The 20176-nt window shown below is 37.6% G+C and overlaps 1 long non-coding RNA gene across 1 annotated transcript in view; it reads left to right on the top strand.

Annotated features, from left to right (window-relative positions):
- Nucleotides 1-6106: 6106 nt before the first annotated feature.
- LOC135237432 (uncharacterized) overlaps nt 6107-20176 on the top strand; it is a 36668-nt gene continuing 22598 nt past the window's right edge. The window contains exons 1-2 of the long non-coding RNA XR_010324824.1: nt 6107-6353; nt 15080-15246. This is a non-coding gene — a long non-coding RNA (uncharacterized LOC135237432). The remainder of the gene's footprint in view (nt 6354-15079; nt 15247-20176) is intronic.

The raw sequence follows: 20176 nt of genomic DNA, 5'->3' as shown, positions 1-20176 counted from the left end.
AGAAATAAAAATAAATTGATAATAAACAGTCAATGAATATTATTATACTAGTTGAATCATCAAACTAATGAATACATAGAATAAATAATTCATCCAATGACCACATACATACTGGACATAAAATGTTTGGTAGATCAATTTTTTTTACAATCCTGGTTTCTATGAGTAAGACAAAATGTTTAATTCCTTCCAGAAATGTGTCCATATCTGTTTTAGATTAATTCTGTTAACATATGTATTTAACTTTAAGTATGTTTCGTAATATATTAAATATGCTGTTTTGAGTGTTTTTTATTCTCTTCCATGTGGCTGAAAATAGATTCCTCTCCATTAAAAAGCTGCTTCTTCTCATTTGGCCAATTATTCAGGCCGAGCATGTTCAATCATTATACTGTTTTACACTCATCAGCACACAAATTGGTTGTGAAGACACACTTCATGCTCCTGGAAGCTTCAAGTCCCCTCACTGTAGCCATGCAAATGGTTGTATGCACCCTGACATCTGAGAGAGCAATTTGTCAGGAAGATTTATGCTCTATGTATCAATGAATTCCGGCAATAGTTTTACAGTTATATATTTTACATTTATTAACTATTAAAATATAGTTGGCATAAAGCTATTGATTTGTTTATTTATTCTTATTCCTATTCCTATTCCTATTCTTAATACTATTCCTATTCTTATTATTATTGAATGTTACAGCCTTTGTGGTAGACATTTTTCTTGTCAGTTATTTTATCGCTGCTTCCAGATTCTCCTTTCTCCCCACGGGAGGAAATGCCTTTTTCATCCAGATCTTTATCACCACATTGCATCGAAAGAGACATGATGCCTATTAGGGACATACCGGATAGCACCTGGGACAGGTAATGGGATACATAGCTGAAGGAAAAATATCAGAAGCTAATTTTCTCGCACCACACACTGCATGACCTGAAAGCATTTCACAGGCTCTGCCGAAGACACACTTTGCATCGTGTTTGCATATAACACCGTGAAAAATATGAAACTGGCTCGCATGCCAGCAGTCTAATTACATCCTATTCATTTGAACATTCCCCACAGCTATGCTAGCACGTGGTCATGAAAGAAATGCCATGTTCTGCTCTGCTAGTTCAGGTTTTGGATGCGATTCAGGATGTAGAATTTCTTATGCAGCAAATTTCAGCAGTAAAGTTCAATTCATATTTTTTCAAAAAATGAAAACATTGAGCAATGCAATGCCTTCACAGAGTTCTTTGCTTTTGAGCTGCTGTTTTTGTGCAGACTTGCTGTGAAGCCTAGGTAAGCAGCAAATCACATAGACTCAAAGAAAAGGTCACTGCCTTATGAAACACAACCAAGGTTCATAAACCCTTGTTTTTGGCAATGTGCTTTTGCTGCAGGCCATATTTGTAAGCCTGAGTAACCAATTGGGCCTGATAATTTAATATCCCCTAGCAGTCAGCATATAAGCAATAAATAGTTTTCTATTTAATGAGGATACATTTAATAACAGCCTTGGTCAATTTCATATAAAGAGAAAAAAAATGGGTTTGTGAAATAATGATTTAGAACAAACTCATTTGAATCCATCCCTTTGTACGCAGTACATCAAAGTGTCTTGGGCAGTTGTAGTTGTACACATCATGCTTCTTCATTCTGTAGCATGCCTTGCAGCACCATGGAAAGAAGAATAGCTGTAGGATTATGGAGGGAACATTGCACTTATAGTCTGATGCTTTCACATTATACACACTGACACACACACACACACACACACACACACATACAGACATGCACACAGAGAGGCGCAGGAGACATCCTAATGATATGTATTCACACAAATACAATTATTCAAAGTATACGTAGTTTAAAATTCATTTTTCTTAGATTTCCTGCATAAAAACATACAACATTCCATATATTACTACTGCCCACAAATTGGTCTCTCTCATTTTATGTGCTAATGAAGTAACTACAGGACGAACAAGTGTTTTTATATTTATTTAATTTTATTTGAAACACAACACTGGATAAAAAGTTCCTAATTAGAGGAACGTTGTTCAAACGTTGATTTTACAATATTATTTTGGTTTTTTGGGTATGTTTTAGATTGGCTGAAATACATAATGAAGGATTTTTTTAGATACTTGTAGAAGTTTCAGGTGACCCACCAGCATTACAATGGTGGGTATTGGGGCATTCCGGGGTTTGTAGTTTAAATTAAGGAAATACAATTTGAATAACTTCAAAGCATGGACATTATCCCTCCAGAGGCTTACGTGTGTATATCATCTGTTTATTCAAAAAATATGTTCAATCTTCAGGAACCATTTCCAATTGTGCATGTAACCTGAAGCTGCTGCATTTACGTTAAGAACCACTGGGACAATATTAAAAAAACTAATATTTTAGCTTATATTTGTGAGTAAATAAAATAAATACTATAAAATGAATATGTTCATATGCACAGCCTCTGGTAATAAAATAGTCTTATATAAGCAACTTTGGAGTTGACTGAAATACATTGCCTTACGCTGAACCATGAACACCTGAATGTTCCGATACCAACCATTATAATCTGGCTTCTTAGAAACTTCTGTAAGAATTTATTGCCAAAAAAAGTCTTAATTTTTTATGATAGAAATATGACATATGAAACATATTCATGACACGAGCCATTAAGAAGAAGTCAAGAAGTCATATTGGCCAACCATCTAATGACTGTTTTCAGTCTTAAATACCTATTTGATATGGGTTGATAAAAAAAATATATAATTTAAATTGTTATATTATACAAAAAAACAAAAATTACATGATGCTGAGCCTAGTACATTCAATAGAACTTTTACATTTACATTTTTTACATTTTTATCCTGACACCGACTAAATTTCTATACTGCCCACTACAGGATGAATTGGTAAAACACGTCAACGTTTTAAATGTAATGAATAAATAAATAAATAAATACATTGGTGTCAGCATTCAATTACTGGATAACATTTGTCTTGCATATGTGTAGTGTATGCTGAGAAACATTCATTACACAGAATATGAATTTTAAAGACTAGGGCCACCAGTTCGTTTCAACTTGTTTTCTTGCATGTACTTCAGTCCTTCTCCAACAAGAGGTCGATAGCCTTTTTTAAAGCCACGTCAAAACAATTATCCTGACTGCTCCACCCCAATCATCTATGTTGATAAAGTAATTTCCACTAATTTAGCACAGACGATGATTGGCAGCAATGTTTACAAGCGACATTTGTGTGTCATATTCGGTCCACATATTTATAACCGTGGACATGTGGCAGTATTTGAGGATTCAGGTGATGTTAGTTTTTATTTTTAAGCAGAGCAATAGACATTAAAATATTATAGCTATACACAGTATAACATTTCAATTGCACTAACAGTTAAATAAATTAATAAATATTAATAAAACAGTTTGCACGCAAGGTATATTAAAATAGTAATGAAGAAAACTGGATAATGTCATTTACACAGTTCAAATGAAAATTCCAGGTTCTAAAGTCTATTATTAAATTTGAGCATGGTCAGTTGTTATCCTTTTTTTTCTATCATTGATTGATGATGCTCAATGAAAACATCTATAGGAAAAGATGCATTTTTCTGCAAAGGCAGAGTTGCTTACAATGGACATGTGTCATTGTGCCTTTTGAATTCACCCTGTGACATTGCAGTGCTCTTTTCTTATGCAAGAATTTGTAATTGCCCAGCTTGGATATATACTTCTTGCCAAAACCTGGAATTATCACTTGTGGGAAGGTTGTGATGCTATCTTGCTCAGGATCAAAAATCCTGACAGCTTTAAGAAATTTGTGAGCTGGTTGACAAAAATGTGACTTATTTTTGTGATGACCAGGGTTAGAATACATTGTAGGCTAAATTAACTGTTAGACCAAAAAAATTTACTGTTAGAGCAAAAAACAAAAATATAAATTAATTATATTGAAACACTATTAAGGCTGCACATACCAACACGGATTGATTTACTAAGACTGGTTCTAACACCCTCATTCAGTAGGAGACACCCATAAATACGGGTCAGAAACAAATTGCCATGCTTACATGGCACTAGAAATAGACACAGAGCAACAAAAACCTAGGCAACTTTGAGAAAAAGAAATCATACATTTTCAGATCAGGAAATTGAGGTTATGATCAATGATCAACAGCTTCACAATGCTGTACTGTAGCACTGGAATATACACCGAAACATAAAAAAAAGAAAATGAATTGATTTTGCACAACAAAATGTAATGATGACGTATTAAGCAGCATACAAAAGAAAAACTTTCTGCACATCTGAAGGTTAAACGGTATTCATAATTCATTATATACACTACTGAATGAAATGCAAAGCAAGATCATTGTTTAAATTCAGAATGGTGTTTTATACAACTGTTTGCTGATGACTGATTAGTCCACAGTGACCTTCATGCAGGGGTGTCATCAGGGACTTTGGACCCCATGAAAAGATCTCATTGTGCTCCACCACCCTAGAAAATCCAGTTCTACTTTTTGAGGGCGCCTGACTATCCGGGCCCTTGGGATCATCCTAACTCCCCCCTTGCAGCATCCTTCCTTCATGTAACTGAAAGGTTGAGAGTTTTAATCCCAGCTGGGGTGCTGACATTGTACCCTTGAGCAAAGTACATAACCTGAATTACTTCAGTAATAATATCCAGCTATATTAATGGATTGTATGTAAAAATTTCGGTCTGGATAAGAATGTCAAAATGCCAAATGCCAAAATGTAAATGTAAGTTCTTCACGTGCATACATATAGGTCATGTGATTATTTGGAACATGCAAAAAGGAGTACATATAGGTCATATAATGATTTGAATGTATAAAATGGAGTACAAATAAGTTATAAGTTATATGATTATTTGGAACTTGTACAATGGAGTACATATAGACCATATTATTATTTAGAACACATAAAAGGGAGCCTTCTGTTTCTCTGTTGAATTTTTGTTCACTCCTGGTCTATTTAGCGACACTGCAGCCCTGAGTAGTCGGATGATGCTGTGTAGTGGGTGCTGTCAGGGCAGTAATTAGGATGAATATTGCGAACGCTTCTCTGGCTGGTGGAGAGACAGCTCCTGACAGCCTGAGGCCAACAAGCATGACGACGCCTCCCCCACTCCTTCACCATCTCCAACCCCCCCCCCCCCCATTGCCAGAGGAGTGGCCCAGAGCTGACACTTCTCACCCTCCAACACAGCCCTGCGGATCCATTACATCAGCCTATCATCTGAGATCTCCTGATGTAATGCCAATGCGGTCATTATCATAGTTTAAAAAAAGGGCGAAAGTGCCTTGTGTGCACACACAGTTCAGTTTACCCAGATGACCTTGCTGCTGGTCAGTGAGTAGTGTGGAGAAGCTTGTTGTGTGGTCACACCTTGTCTGATAGTTTAGTCAGAGGGTTTAATTTAGCATTGGTGTGTCAGAGGCAAACAATACAAAAAAGTCTTAATAAATTATGTACAGTATGATTCGGTGTTCAAGACATTAAATGTAATAGCTATATAAATATTTATTTTTAATTACTTTGCAAAACAAATAACTTCTCACATTTCCACCAAAATTTTTATATCTTAATGTGGAATATGTGGTTGCATTCTGTATGCTCACTGTAATCCTGTAACATGCTTTGTTGATTCCAGAGAGAGCAGAACCTGTGGACCAGCCTTCTTCTAGCCCTGGAGTCCTCCAGCTGAGCCACACAGTCATTGTATCAGAGCACTGCACTTCATATGCAGCTGGTGCAGGCGAACTGCAGGTGCCCAATTGAGTTGCTCTTGTGCAATGAGGTGGGAGGAACCTGACAGCCAACATCCCTGGGAAATGCTATGGGCAATTGTGTATCTCCCCACGGGGCTCCTGGCTGCAGTGAGCACCAGCACAATCAGGATTCAATTCCTGACCATGGGGTACTTCAATGCACCAAGGACTGGTGCTTTTAGATGCACCATTTAAAAAAAATAAAATAAAATATCCCCCCCCCCCCCCATAATTGAAGAATTCTACTGTATAGTACACAGTGCCCACCTTTTAAATTGATTAACAGTCATATTCTGGGAAATTACCCATACCAACATCAAAAACACATTTTTTAAATTCCATTTTAGGCATCAAAGTGCCGTGAGCATATCTTGAAGCAAACCCAACATTATTTCTTATCATGTCACTGAATAAAAAATAAATATATAAACTACACACTAAATGTGAACGCGAAACGGGAGTCACGTGCAAAAGGACAGGAAACACACGTGGTCCACAGTGCTCCGCACAGACAATCAAATACTTGACGGGGTCAATCCAACGCCATATTGAATGGTAAGCACACTAAAGAGAAAATAATGTTATTCTGTTTCAAGTAAACCCAACTAAATTACTGGTGATTGCATGCTACCAATGCAAATGAACATTCCCTTAAGATTGAAACAATATCTGTAAAACTGACTGCATTTCTATGCGACCAACAAACGCCTCCGTTTGAGTATTCTGATAATCTTTCAGCAATCTCAAGGTTAGTTGGCTTGGCACAGATAATTCCCGATCCACTCTTCAAGGGAACGGCACTTCACTCGTACCAGTCTAATGACGATACAGCTATTTTAGCGGAGCTGCAATACTCCAGTAAAAAATAATCAAGGAAATAACGAACCGTGCGCAAATAGTCGTGGCTTTAACTGGAATCAGGTTTGCTGGATATGGCGACCAGCGATCTCGCGTTTGCTTCCTACACATGCAGCCTACCTAAAGTCGCATTTGAGCAATCAAGATTCTAAATCTTGTTCTAGTTTTAATTCACCGTCGTATCTGCACTTTATGTCTAAAATGGTGCGGTAGTCAACCTACATCCATTGCGTCAGGCTATCAGCAGAACCTCAGTAAAATACTAGCTCTGGCAGTTTAAAATTGACTTCAACCGCAACAAAAATAAAAAAACGTAGCCTACGTACGTGCGTGTAATTTGTTCTGTAAAGTATGTGAAATGCAAGTCTGAAAACAAGTTCAGATTTCACTTCAGAGAAGCTCTTCAGATTCTTTCTCTTCATTCAATGTTTGTTGCCATTACATGCCTTACCTTCTAGATGAGTATGAGTAAAATTCTTATTGGAAGTATTAATTCATTGCTTGGTTTGGCAACTTTTCTTTCCCTCAATTATTTGTTACAGCCTTTAAAATGATATGCCCTCGCCACATTGTGTGAAGTAAAGGTCATCAGCTGCATATGAAACTAAATGTGTAAATATGCTCTGAACTTACACCACCAATGTTATGATTTGTTAAATAATCATCAAGTTAAATGTTATTTTGTAGTTTTGTAGTGTGCAGTATTAACAAATGCACAAATCTCTCTTGTGCCCTCCTAAGCTGGCATCACTGCCAAAACAATAAGCCAAAAACGAAGATCATTGCCTTTAAGCTTTCTATACTTTCAGTCAAGCAGTTGTGCTCTTCAGAGATTTTCAGTCCAGGAAATAACATTCTGCAGCAAAGTAGCCAATGTGTATTAGTGGGCTTGTAACCCTTTTGATAGGGTTAATAAATCATAATAAATGCCACATCAATCAAAGCATTGGTCCTATTCCAATAACATTTATTTTTTCTTACTGAAGAGAAATCTTCAAGGTGTTTGAAGTGACTGTGCTGGTATGTCACCATAAACCCCGGGAGAAGGTTTGGCATGCCTGTATTTTTTTAAAGCTCCTCTGTGATTCCATATTACATTAAAAGAAGAATGAAAAAACAGCAATTAACAAGAAATAAATAAATAAATCATGCTGACATGATGAAGACATCGCTGTGATTTTTAAATGCTTTTTTTCTAGGACTGAGTGGAGGGGGAGTGGGTTGTGACATTAAGGAAATGCATTTTTAACAGAGCCAGTCTACAGATTGATAGTGTGGTATGTGGAGTGTTTGTCGCTGTGAAATGAGGACACTGTGTTATTCTGTCGCCAGGGGCAACGCTTTAACCTTTTGCGTCAGCTAAAACATGCTAACCATTCAAGTTGTGTTCAGTTCATTCCTGATCTCTGCTGTTCCCTACTGATCCCTACTGCACCACACATTTGTTGGTTCACAGGAGCTATTAAAATTAGCCATTGTGAAGTATTCCCATTTTTTTAAATGCTTGAAAACTAGGAATAATAATAATAATAATAATAATCCCTTTCTTTCAGCAACAACATCATTAGTAGCAGAATCATGCTCCTCATAATCATCAGTATGATTTTGATCCAGATAATGTAAAGTGCTTTGTAAAATTGGGAGTGTGTACATTAGCAGACACTTTTTCCAGAGGACTATGCAGCTGGCCCAGAGAAGATAGCCTCATTGCAGGTTCCCAGTTCCACCAGATGAGTCGCTGAATAACGTGTGGCTGTTAATGTTTGCCCTGTGGTAGTCCTGTTACACAGTCAGCATTGGCATGATTGAAATTGCATCGGGGTCATAGGCCAAATCAGTGCAGTATATGCACAAGTGCCTCTGGGGATGTGCCACTGAGGAACCGACTAGAAACACTGAAATTAATACACAATCTTTGTTCCACTCTCCTATATCACCCACCCCCCTTTTTAACATTTTTGCAGCTTAGGTTCTTGTTCAGATAGATTGTGTTATTGGTTATATACGCATTCTACATTTGAATTTTCATTTCATTGAATAAGCCATGGTGAATAAGAGTTTTCAAGGTGAAAACTCATTTTATGAAAGAGCTATAATAAGGCGATCACGCATAACAATTGGTATTTAGATTTATATATACTGTGTAACTAGGCAGTAGTGAGAATCCAAAAGTATGGTTTAAATATATCATCTGTGTAGAATAGAGGAGCATGTAGCATATAGGAAGATAGATTGTGGGCAGTATGGTCTTATAAATGAAAATGTAACTGACTAGCTGTAACCGACCTGTAACTTTGTCCGGCTAGTACAATCTTTTTAGGCTTAATTTAGGAGTGATTTTGCATTTTCTTCTTTAATGTAAGTTAAGAGTGCAACAAATAATAATTGAAATAAAAATATGTCTTATATGAAGACTCTTGGAGATGGTGAGCTTCAGATTATCATATTATCAGTCTTTAACCAGACCGAGATCTCTGCACCATATTTGATTCTGGGCGGGGGGGGTTGGGGGGTTGGGGGGGTTGGGGGACGACACATTGAGTCTTCAGCACAAAAGTGAAAACATGATACTAAGCCATGCGCTGAGATGAGTTACAATGTGGTGTAAAAGAAGATATGAATGCAGTGGACAGGACTGAGTTCCAAGAATCCTGCAACAGTGGACAGGAAAACTTGGTGGTCAGGTGTATCGGGAGTGATGTTGCAAGACCTACATTTCAGAGGAGTAAATGAGAACAGTAATTTTATAGCATGTGTTTGGAAGTGACAGTAGAAAGCAGGAATTGCCTTTTTTACGTGATTCCTGTGGAGGGTGAAATCTAATTTTATGAAAGACATAGAAAAAAGATTAACGTTTCATAAACGTGGGGTTTTTGGAGTTCTATATACTGTGGGACTAGACTGTCACAACAAATCAGGAGCATGAACCATATGGAACAGAATGGAAACTCAGATAGTATGGAGCTTGGGGGCACTTCAGAAGAAATCTCTAGATAAGGTTTATCTGTCAGTCAGTAAGTCTGTCTGTCTGTAATGCACAATGTACAGTGATACAAATTTAATCATGTGATGCATTTTACCCAAAATAGTCAGGAGGCTACTTTGGTATTCTCAACTAGAAAGGTAGATTTACGGATTTTAAGGGAGTAAAGGAGCTGAGTGAATTTTAGTACAAGAAGCATAACAAAGATCTAGGACAGATTAAAGAGAAGTTTCAACGGCAGAGAGTGCAGCCAAAATAGCAAGCGGAAGATAGTCTGTGGAATTAGAGTGGTGAAATCCATGTTAGGAACATGTAATCCATGTTAAGATCAAGTGGAGAAATGAACATAGTTTGGCATCCCAATTAAGGCTTGACATAGGACCCAGGACAGTCATTATTTCTGTTTAAATGATCAAGGTTTATTTTTAAGATGATGTATGCAGCCAAATGTGGGATATGGAAATGTGAGATTTTGTGAACGGAGAACATTTGGCAATATAATTTCTTTTAGTTGTAAAAAAAGAGTGAAAGACTAAATGAGACAACTACACTAAACATTTATAAGACAACGTTGAGCTGCTGTATCAAATTGGTAATAATGAACAAAACTGGAAATGTATTTCATGCATGGAATTAGTATGAGCATGTATTGGATCCATATATTTACTATTGGCAAAAAGTGTGGTAAACAAATAGCAAATAGAAGTTCACTAAAACATTATTACTACTTAAATACAGGGTTGCTCTCATCTTCTGTTTAGAGCAGTAGCTCAGTTCTCCGCTTAGTAGCTGAGATGTCCTGGCAAAATGTTCTCAACCTGACCACCTAGTCGTCCTCCAGGTACATTGGCTTTGTAATTTCCTCCTTACCCACCTAACCTAGTGAGTGGTGAGTGTTCTGGTGTAAACTGGCTACACATTGGTGGTGGTTGAGGTGAGTTTTCCTCATTCATCATGAAGCACTCTGAAATCTTGAAAAGTGCTATATGAATGCTATCCGTTATTGTAATCGTAATGGGGCATCTCCCCCTTCGTCCTGGAAGCCATTTTGAAAGAGCACGGGGGGGGGACGCAGCCTCCCTTGATGAGGAGCCTGGGCAACAGGGACGCCTGCTGTGTTTGGTGACTAACGCACCGTGGCCAAAGCCCTACCACTCTGTGAGCTAAATGGCCGGGGCAGGAGCAGGGGGATCGCTCCCCGTAGTGCGAGTAGAGGGGCTGAGTCTCTGCCTGGCCTCACGCTCCTCATTTCTCCTGCCATGGGAGAAAGCAGGCCCTTCCAGCTGGAAGCCACAGTCCCTGGCTGGCTGGCACAAAGAAGCTTCCTTTCTCAGTATATCAAAGGAAGTAGGTTCTGGGGGAAAAGCGTTCGCCTCAGACTACACTTTCAGCCCAGAATGCTTTGGACACTTCCTACAGAGTGGAGAGAAACAGGGAAATGTTGATGCCGTGCATTGTAAGGTATTCATGTTATTTCTTTTTCATTTTTCATTCTCTCGGCTGTAAAGGTTTTGCAGTTAGAAAACTGTGCAGTACAGTGGAATGAGACCTCAGTTGTCGATCGAAGTACCACGCTCAAATGGAGAGAACGTTCCATGTCACAATAAAAATTGATTTTTCAACAAGGACTGCACTTATGTCTATTGTTATTTTTGAGAACATGATCTGAGAATGTAACATTTAGGTTTTAACAAAATCATAATTGGTGTGACTGCCATTTCTGATGGTCCGAAAACCAAAGGAGATCCATGCGTTGTCTCGGTGTCTTCAGATATTTGAATTCAATCCAGTGCAATTTCCGAGTGCATTAATTTTCTTTTATGAAATTAATGCAGTCAAATAGTTATTATTATTATTATTATTATTATTATTATTACTGCAATATTTTTTGTTTTAATGTGATTTAGAAACTAACATGACAGTTACTGAAGAATAGTAATATTTTAGGCCTTTTCCAGCGTAAGTTCATGCATAGTTCCTGAATAGGTTGATAATAATTATGAATCAAATGGATGAACATGTAAAATTGATTTTTTGGATAGAAGTTAAATGTGAGGATTTAGTTTTGATCCTTTCCATTTGGTGTTTCTAACAACTTGTCTGCTCTAATCTTGCTCCATTCCAGGACTCAGATTGTACCTCATTGATTAAAAGCAATGCATTTTTGAATTTGTATCATGCAGAGCACCACGCAGTCTGGCAGCCTTTGGAATCTTTAAAGGTGTCAAGGTGCCCCGCATTTGGGAAATTATTACCTGGCAGGCCAACCCTGAAACGCTGAGCGACCACAAATGTCCACGGTATGTGAAATGGGCCCAAAGGTGCTGTATCCATAGAGACACTTCAAAGCTCTCGTACGTATTTTCGCTTCTTTTGGCACAAACTGTAAATCACCGCGGAGGAGATGAATGGCAATATGTGGCAGAGGACTACAAAGCCAATAATCCTTTTTTATTGTAGTGGCAATTGATCATGTGCGCGTCTCCCTGTGAGAGCGAGCTGAGAGCGATGACTGGGGGAGATGGCGTTCTGGAGGAGGAGACGCGGGTGGGGGGGTGACCGGGTTTGTTTACACCATCGGAAGTGAACTCAGCGCTCAGCTGGAGATGGTGAAAAGGAAGAGGCGCACAGCTGATTGGTATGTGAAAGGGAAACGGATGTGTGCGCGTTGAGTGCAAAGCCGCTCACATCTGTGGGCTGCTGAAATGGAATGCAGAAATCAGCAACATTCAGAACTTTGGGTTTCTTTTCTTTGCGGGCAATACATATCTGCAGTCACATATTTAACACCTACATTGCACAAATTAATATTATTATTATTATTATTATGAACAATACATTCACAACAATTTGTGGATATTATCCGTTTGTTTTGCAGATGCTACTCGCATATTTGGATGACTTACAAAAAAAAATACACTAGGCTGCGTATTCCTACCTTATTGCCCAGTTGCAGCTCTTCTGGTTGAGTGACCACCTCCGGTCTGTCTGCCTGAGCTGCTGCACTTCTCTGGCAATATAACTGCAGCTCAGCTGGTAGATTGCAGTGAACAGAAGGAGAGGCTGACTACATGTCTTTAGAAGGAATTAATGCTTTTTTTTGCCCGCATTAATGGAGGATGTTGCTGTGATACACAGTTAAAATTGTGCATTCCTCAATTGTATACTACTACTACTACTACTACTACTACTAGTAATAGAAATAAACTAGCTCATCCCCCATAAACATTATGCGGGACAAGCTAAGCAACCAGAAAATACCAAGTGGCATAAGGTGTGATATTGGAGTGAAGTGGGGTGCTGAATTGAGGTGATCGCTTAGCTTGCTAGAGGGCATTAATTGTATTGTTCGGTACCATTGAAAATATAAATTGTCAAAAGTCATAATTTCCATGAAATTGACTTAACCCCCCTCTTTCCCTCAAAAATAGTTACACCTAGATTACTTTGGTCCATTTTGTCTTGATCATTTATATTCTGCCCCAGGAGTCTTGTCATTGGGATTTCAGCTTTACAAATTGACTTACTTGCATATCCACTTGTTCCGTTTACAGCCAAATACTCAATTCCAAAGGATTGTCATTATTTTGATGTATAGATCCACCTACGGGGAAGGTCTGCTGTAAATGGTCGATGGATACACAAGTAAATGCAAAATGGGCCTGGAACCTTTGAGCAAAATGTTGCCAGTGGGTTAATTGACCTTTTTGGTATTCCAAACAAAATGGTAACTATGCTGAAGTATTGTTGGTGTTTCTAGCTCCCCCTACAGGCTATTGGTTTAGTCGCATGAGTAATACATCTAAAGTAGCTGGTATTATATGGGGTATTGGTCTGGGCATTGGCTCTTTGGCTAATTTTCACATACATCTTGATAATGTTCTCCGGCTCTTATGAGATAACACTGATTAGCCCACTGATTATGTCTATGTGTGTGTGTAGCACTGAATAGAAATGATAGCGTGATGACCTACAGAAGTAATTTTAGTTTAGGTATTTCAATAGGTGAAAAATGTGTACGTGAACATGCATGTGCGTCCACATGTTTTGCATGAGCATGTGTACTATTGTGTTTGTGTGTGTTAGGTGCATTTGTGTGTCTGTGTGTAATTTGAGTTCTTTGACCCAAACATTTCCTTCAAATTCTTACATGGGTCATATTGACCCAAAACACCTTGGGTCATTTTAGGAAAAGTCATTGAACTATGTAGGGTTTAATGACTATTAAGAAATTTCAACTAAGTTCTTGAGAAGGCTGTGTTGTTTTAGTTAGGCTTTTATATTGTATGTATGCGTTTTAGCAATATGTTGTCCAATATTGCTCATATTTGCTCTTGGAATTTGTATAAGGTCTTATATGATCATTGGCATTGTATTCCCCATTTAACTAGCCAGTCTGTATTAGGAACCCATTCAGTCTAACCTGAGAAGCTGAATATTTGCATGGAATAAAATTATGCTTAGGTAAGCCAGTGTTTGCCAACTACAGAAGGCAAGTTGGCATGCCTTCAATGAGAATATTAGGTTTTTTCAGAAGTTGAACTGCCAAGCTGCATATGAAGTTTGGCATCTTGGGAAGGAGTTCACTGAGGAAGGAGTTCTCACTTCTCAACTACCAACAAAATGAACAATCAACTAAATTATACAAATCAGAACTTAACTGCCAGAATGAGTATTACATTTTATTAAATGAAGAACAGCGAAGAACCACAATGCTCTGAAAAAATGTTGCACCTAATCAAATATTAGGCTGGGTTAAAATGTTAGAGAGTGGAGGAATGGAGGAGCTGAATGCAGTCTTAAAAAGTTGGGTCTTCAGTCTATTTGAGAAGATGGCCAGGTGGTCTGACTGCACTGGAAAGCTCATTTCATGACTAAGGGACTAGAATAGATGGCAGACATAACCAGGAAGTACAGGCTTAAACAGAGAGAGGAGCCCACAAAGGCTGCAAAATGGAGGGCTCTGGCTAGTGTACACATTCTGATTATCTTCTGAACACATGAAAGGACAGCCCCCATGGTAGCTTGGTAAGCTAGCACTAAGGTTTTATATTTGATGCAAGTGGTGATGGGTAACCAGTGGAGGGCAGTGAGGAGGAACGCTGATGAGGGGGGTTGTAGACCAAGCCAAGTTTGTCTGCTTTGTGTCTTTTCAAAAACAGTTCAGGGGAGAAAAAAGCTGATCATCCAAAGCCGTGTGGTTTGATCAGAGTTTTATTGAAAAATATATACAAGTATTTTTGTACAGTATTACATGTATTGGAAAATTATTTTAACAAAAAAAGCTTTTGTTATATTTTAAAATGTGTGTGCTTGATTCTCCAAGGATTTGAAATGTTCATTATGTTTTTCATTATTGTTTACTTCTTTCAAAAATTCTGAAATATTGCTGAACTCAATAAAATAACATGTTAAGATGTCTGCTTTGCCCTTTTCATAGCCTGTGCCAAAGAGCAATGCATGCACATAGCTGTGGAGTCAGTGAGGGTCCTGGCAGTCCCTGCCCCAGTCAGACCTCCCATTCTGGAGCCGTTTCCTCTGCCTTCGCCCGGATCCTGGATTTGACGTGTGCCATGATCGGAAACTAGTGGAGGGAGAAAAACACAGGTGAGGCATGGGCATATATTTGGCGGTTTAATGATAACAGTAGTCCACACACCTGGGTTTGACCAGGAACTGAAGACAATAGATGGTGATAAGATTTTTTATTTTTTAATGCTGTAACACATTTTATGCATTTTACATATGTTCATATTTATCTGCACTATAGTACAGTCCTAAGAGAAAGTAATACAAGCTGGGAGAAAATACTTGTCCAGCATGTTTTTCTTGATAGCTGTTCCAGGTAAGGCCATCTGAAAGAGTGCTGGAGGTGGAGGCCAGGGGCACCCTTCTGAAATTCTGCTGATTTCACATTAGTGGCATCTGTTTCTAAATTGGTTTCCTCCCCTCCTCACAACCATGCCCTGAAGGCAGCATAATGCTCTTTTGTAAACGGGGGGAGGTATCCATATTTCCACTGAGAAAAGAGCGATACGATATTTCAAATTAGTTTTGCAGGCCACGGTATTCAGTATACATAATGGCAATTGATAAAATTAAACAAACACACTAATGTTTTTCCTCATTATGTGATGTGAGATGTGGTACGCGCTGTAACAGCTTGATACAAAGAGCAGACACCACCAGCTCCTGTGATTGGTTGTGACTGCTGAATCGTTACTGAACTGCGAAGCAATTATCTGAACAAAACTATCAACATGTGCACCACTAACCAGGGCGCTTAGAAAAGGTCTCTATGCATGAATACCTTCCAGAATATTAATTTCCCCAGAATTCACAATTTCCTTAATGCATACATAAAAGATTTGTCTTTCAAATAAATAGATAAATAAGTAAATAAATAAATGGCCAACTAGGTACATTACAGGTATAATATTTTTTATTACAGTGTAATTTTATAAGTGTTGCATATGTCAGTAAAAATGCAAGTGCAAAAATACAAATAAATAAAAATATGTTTAATGTTTAATCACTGTTATAATTTGTAACTCCATTTCTAAAATATTATTTTATTATTTATGGAATACAAAACAAAATATCATATTTTATACATTTTTTAAAAAATTAAGCATGAATACACTCAAATTCACATTTTAACAGGGTATGTATTATGTAATCAATATTATTGGCTTTCTATGACTTTTATATTCATAGAATAATTGGCTTTCCTATCTACCTGCCATACCAGCGTGTGGATACTATATATTCTGTACAGCCAGTAACAATCTCTCTCCATTCACCTGTCACCATTAACACCTGGGCTGGCTAAAGCTGAAATAGCAAGCAAGTTCACTCAAAATGTAAAATGTGACATGGCTGTTACATGGTACTGTAGTGCACGGTCTAGCCAATTGCATAAATTATATAACCCAGTGACTTCATCTCTGCCTCATGCCGTATATTATAGCTTAGCTCCTCCTGGGTCAATTCTTCTGTAGTTCATTTTTGGAGAATAGTCTTCGCAGGGTTTTGCAATAAATCTTCTGCCTGATGATCAATGTTTTTATGAAACCATACACCATGCAGCTGCAGTTTTTGTGTTGAAATTAAGCCTTTTCATAAAATGATCACAGAAATGTGACATAATGTAAGGATCAATATATTTAGAATTCAGTGTTTAGTATTTAAAATGGAACCATATTTAAAATTGTATGATCTCTGTGTATAATATTTGGTCACACAATGTACACTTACATTAAATGTATATTTAATGTTAACATACTGTATGTTTGACTTGAATTTAATGTCCAGGCAATATAACACATTTGGGGTTAAATGTTATTTGGAAAGCAGCCAATTGCTGGTAAAATATCATTAAGTGTTGCTTGCGTTTAAAGAGATACAGATCAGGAATATTAAAGCTAATAACTGACTGGGAAGTATAATTTATGGAGGTGCCTCCTGGGTGCAGGGAGGCATACGGCGTTTGTATGTGGGGATGCAATACAGCTTCCATTATGCATCTAAGAATCAAGCTTTAAAAATGGATGAATAAAGAAATCTAACAGCTAGTATGCCGATGAAAGATTAACTCAAAGGACACGCTTTGACATAAAAAGTGCCACACAAATAGCGCTGTTGAAACGGCAAGTGCTTCCATAAAAATGCATGCAATATAAGACAGACGTTTCCAAGGTAACTCTGGGACATTAGCCAATCACAAAACTTGTCGATCTTGACAGTCTGAATACTGTACATTGCTAGGAGCCCATAAAAAACCTCAATTATTTTACATTCTCCTTTTTGCAGGTCTGGAGAGAGAGAATACATTTTTCAGTACAAGAACAGTTTTTGGTAATATTTATAGTTGTTGATAAGCATAGAAATAAGACTTCTAAGATCACTGGTGTCAGTGTTGTATTATTAGTGTATTTTAAATAAACAAAAAGGTATAAAATATGTTTCTTTCACAATGAGAACTTTAGAAACCTGTCTTTTGTGCCCATGATTTTAATGCTTGACATATACAGCATGCAATTAAAAATCTTCCCTGTCTCTGAGTTGTCAGAGAACCATTATATAATTCAGTCAGGTGTTAAGCAGTGATAAGGCCATTTATTTCTCTTTATGGCTGTCTATCTGGAGGATGTAGATAAGGTTTAACCATTGCATGCAGAGGTTACTGGAAGAGGTTGCGTGGGTCGAGGCCTGTGAAGAATTAAATTAGATTTGTCTTTTCCTCCATTAATTTCCATTTGATTTCAAAGCTGAATTACTACTAGAATAGAAAAAGATATTGCAAACAGAACAGACCGTATACACATGGAATATGTTTTTCAAGTTGAGAGGAGCATATGGCATATGGTAATGGCATATTGTGCTACCGTACAGCTATAATAGTCCAAATATGCAATTGGCTCTTCCTTGAAGACAGCTAAGAGACAACAGTCTTCTGCACACCAAATATTGGTCTGGAATGCACTGTGAGTGCATGCATGCATGCCCTGGAGCCTGGTCAAGCTACAGTAGCAAGGAAACAGATTTACAATTACACAGTATGCACACCCCCGAGCAGAAAAACTCCTGCTAGACTGGGTCTGTCATTATCACTTCAGTGACAGCTTGCGCATGCGGCCTCTACATCACTGCTGTAACAGCCCTGTATATCCTTATATCCTTTGTGCCCTAGTTCAGGCCCTCATTGAACCCACATCTCTATTTCCAGCTCTGAAACCTATCACAGATTACACACTGAACTGAATTCATTTAGCACAAAAGGTGGCGGGAATTGTATGTTTCATAATTTCAGTGGTGCTGCACCGGTGTTACATGAGCACTGAGGACAGAATTGAGAGAGGGTAAGGAAGTCACAAATTAGCTCAAGCAGACAGAAAGAGTATTTAGTCATGGAAACCAAAAATTGTCTATAGTGTAAAATGTTTCTGCATTCTGAAAATAATAGTAATAATGTGATTCTTATTTTTTCGAGCAATGTATGAATGTTTAAAAACAAAGTCATGTTGTGAATACTGTAAATGACCTTTTATGTTCTAATGAGAATGAATTTGCCTTCTATAATGAGCACATTATTAGACATGATTATCTTCCCAAAAGCCGTCAGTGGCAGAGATTACTGTTATATAAATATGATACTCCAGTAAAATTGGGTGCACTTGATGTGGAAGCTTTTTACTTTACACTGAAAGGACATTACTGTAGGCTACCACAAAGAGAGTTATTGTTGTTCCTATTGATGTTTTCTGTTAACCTCAGATGTATACATTTTCTCATTATGCTTGTGGCTTTTCCTCTGGGATGCAGTGAATGAGGTCAAGCTACTAGATTTTTAAAAAATGTAGTCACAGTCACCAAATCGACACCTTTCACCCCATAGCTTCCAGCTATGCCTCAGGCATAATTTTACTTGCTTTCTCCAATGGTGAGCACATTATATTTCACATTGGTCTATATTAAATCATATATTTTCGGCTAAATTCAGTATGATAGGAACTCAGAATCAACCCTTATGAAAATGGAATGTGCTGCAATATATTATTATATGATTATATATAAAATACATTGTCAAGATCAGAAAAAATATTGGAACACATCACAGTATATCGGGAAGATATACAGAGTATTGCCACTTTCTATGCTATATATACTATAGATTTATTTATATGTACTGTGTAGTGCAATATATAACCTATACTTTTTATTATGTACGTTGCTTTTGATCAAAGCGTCTGTAAAATAAAATGTAATGTAACTGTAATACAGTATATATAAAGGACAAAGACATATTTTTTCTTGATTTGATTTTAGTTTTGTAATCAAACAATTCCCTGGGTATTTTATACACTTTGTTTTCACATAGAAATTATAACACTTTTCATATAAAGCCCCCCACCCCCATTTCAGGGCACCATAATATTTGGGACACATTAAAGGTCTAGGAATCTGGAGTCAAACTGTTGTTATATTCCCCAGGAGTGAAAATTGATCACTTCTTAATATATCTTTCAAGTTTGTAATTTTTTTATTGTGACCTGTTCAGCAGATTAGGACAGGGTGCTTTCATTAACATTCATATCTGTAAGACACATTGTGTGTAAACCATTCCTTGTCACTTGGTTAGAGCAGGTTGTCCAATGCAATAACATTAGACCAGCAGATGAAACAAAAGAAAGCTACATAGGCTAGGCTTTATTATTGTATGGTTAAACCTAAACATTCAGTGTGCAATAATGTTGTAACACTGAACTACTGTGCACTAACATTACACTCGACAGCAGTCCCAAACTTTGGACATTACATTCCACATATTTAAGCTTCAAAGCTCATTATCACTAGCTAATGTTAGGCCTACTTAACCGATCCATCATGCATCTGTTCTGCAATAATGTGGAGTGTTGCTAGCAGCAACAGTTGGGAGGGAGGTGAAGGGAGGGACGGCACTACACGGAGCTAGATTGTTTTTGTAGATAGTTGGTGAAGTCCTTCTTGCGATGATGGGCGCTACAAATATTGTTGG

Source organism: Anguilla rostrata, chromosome 13 (genome assembly GCF_018555375.3).
Source record: "Anguilla rostrata isolate EN2019 chromosome 13, ASM1855537v3, whole genome shotgun sequence".
NCBI lineage: Eukaryota > Metazoa > Chordata > Actinopteri > Anguilliformes > Anguillidae > Anguilla > Anguilla rostrata.
Note: the sequence above shows the minus strand (reverse complement) of the source record. Positions and strands in the feature narration are given on the sequence as shown.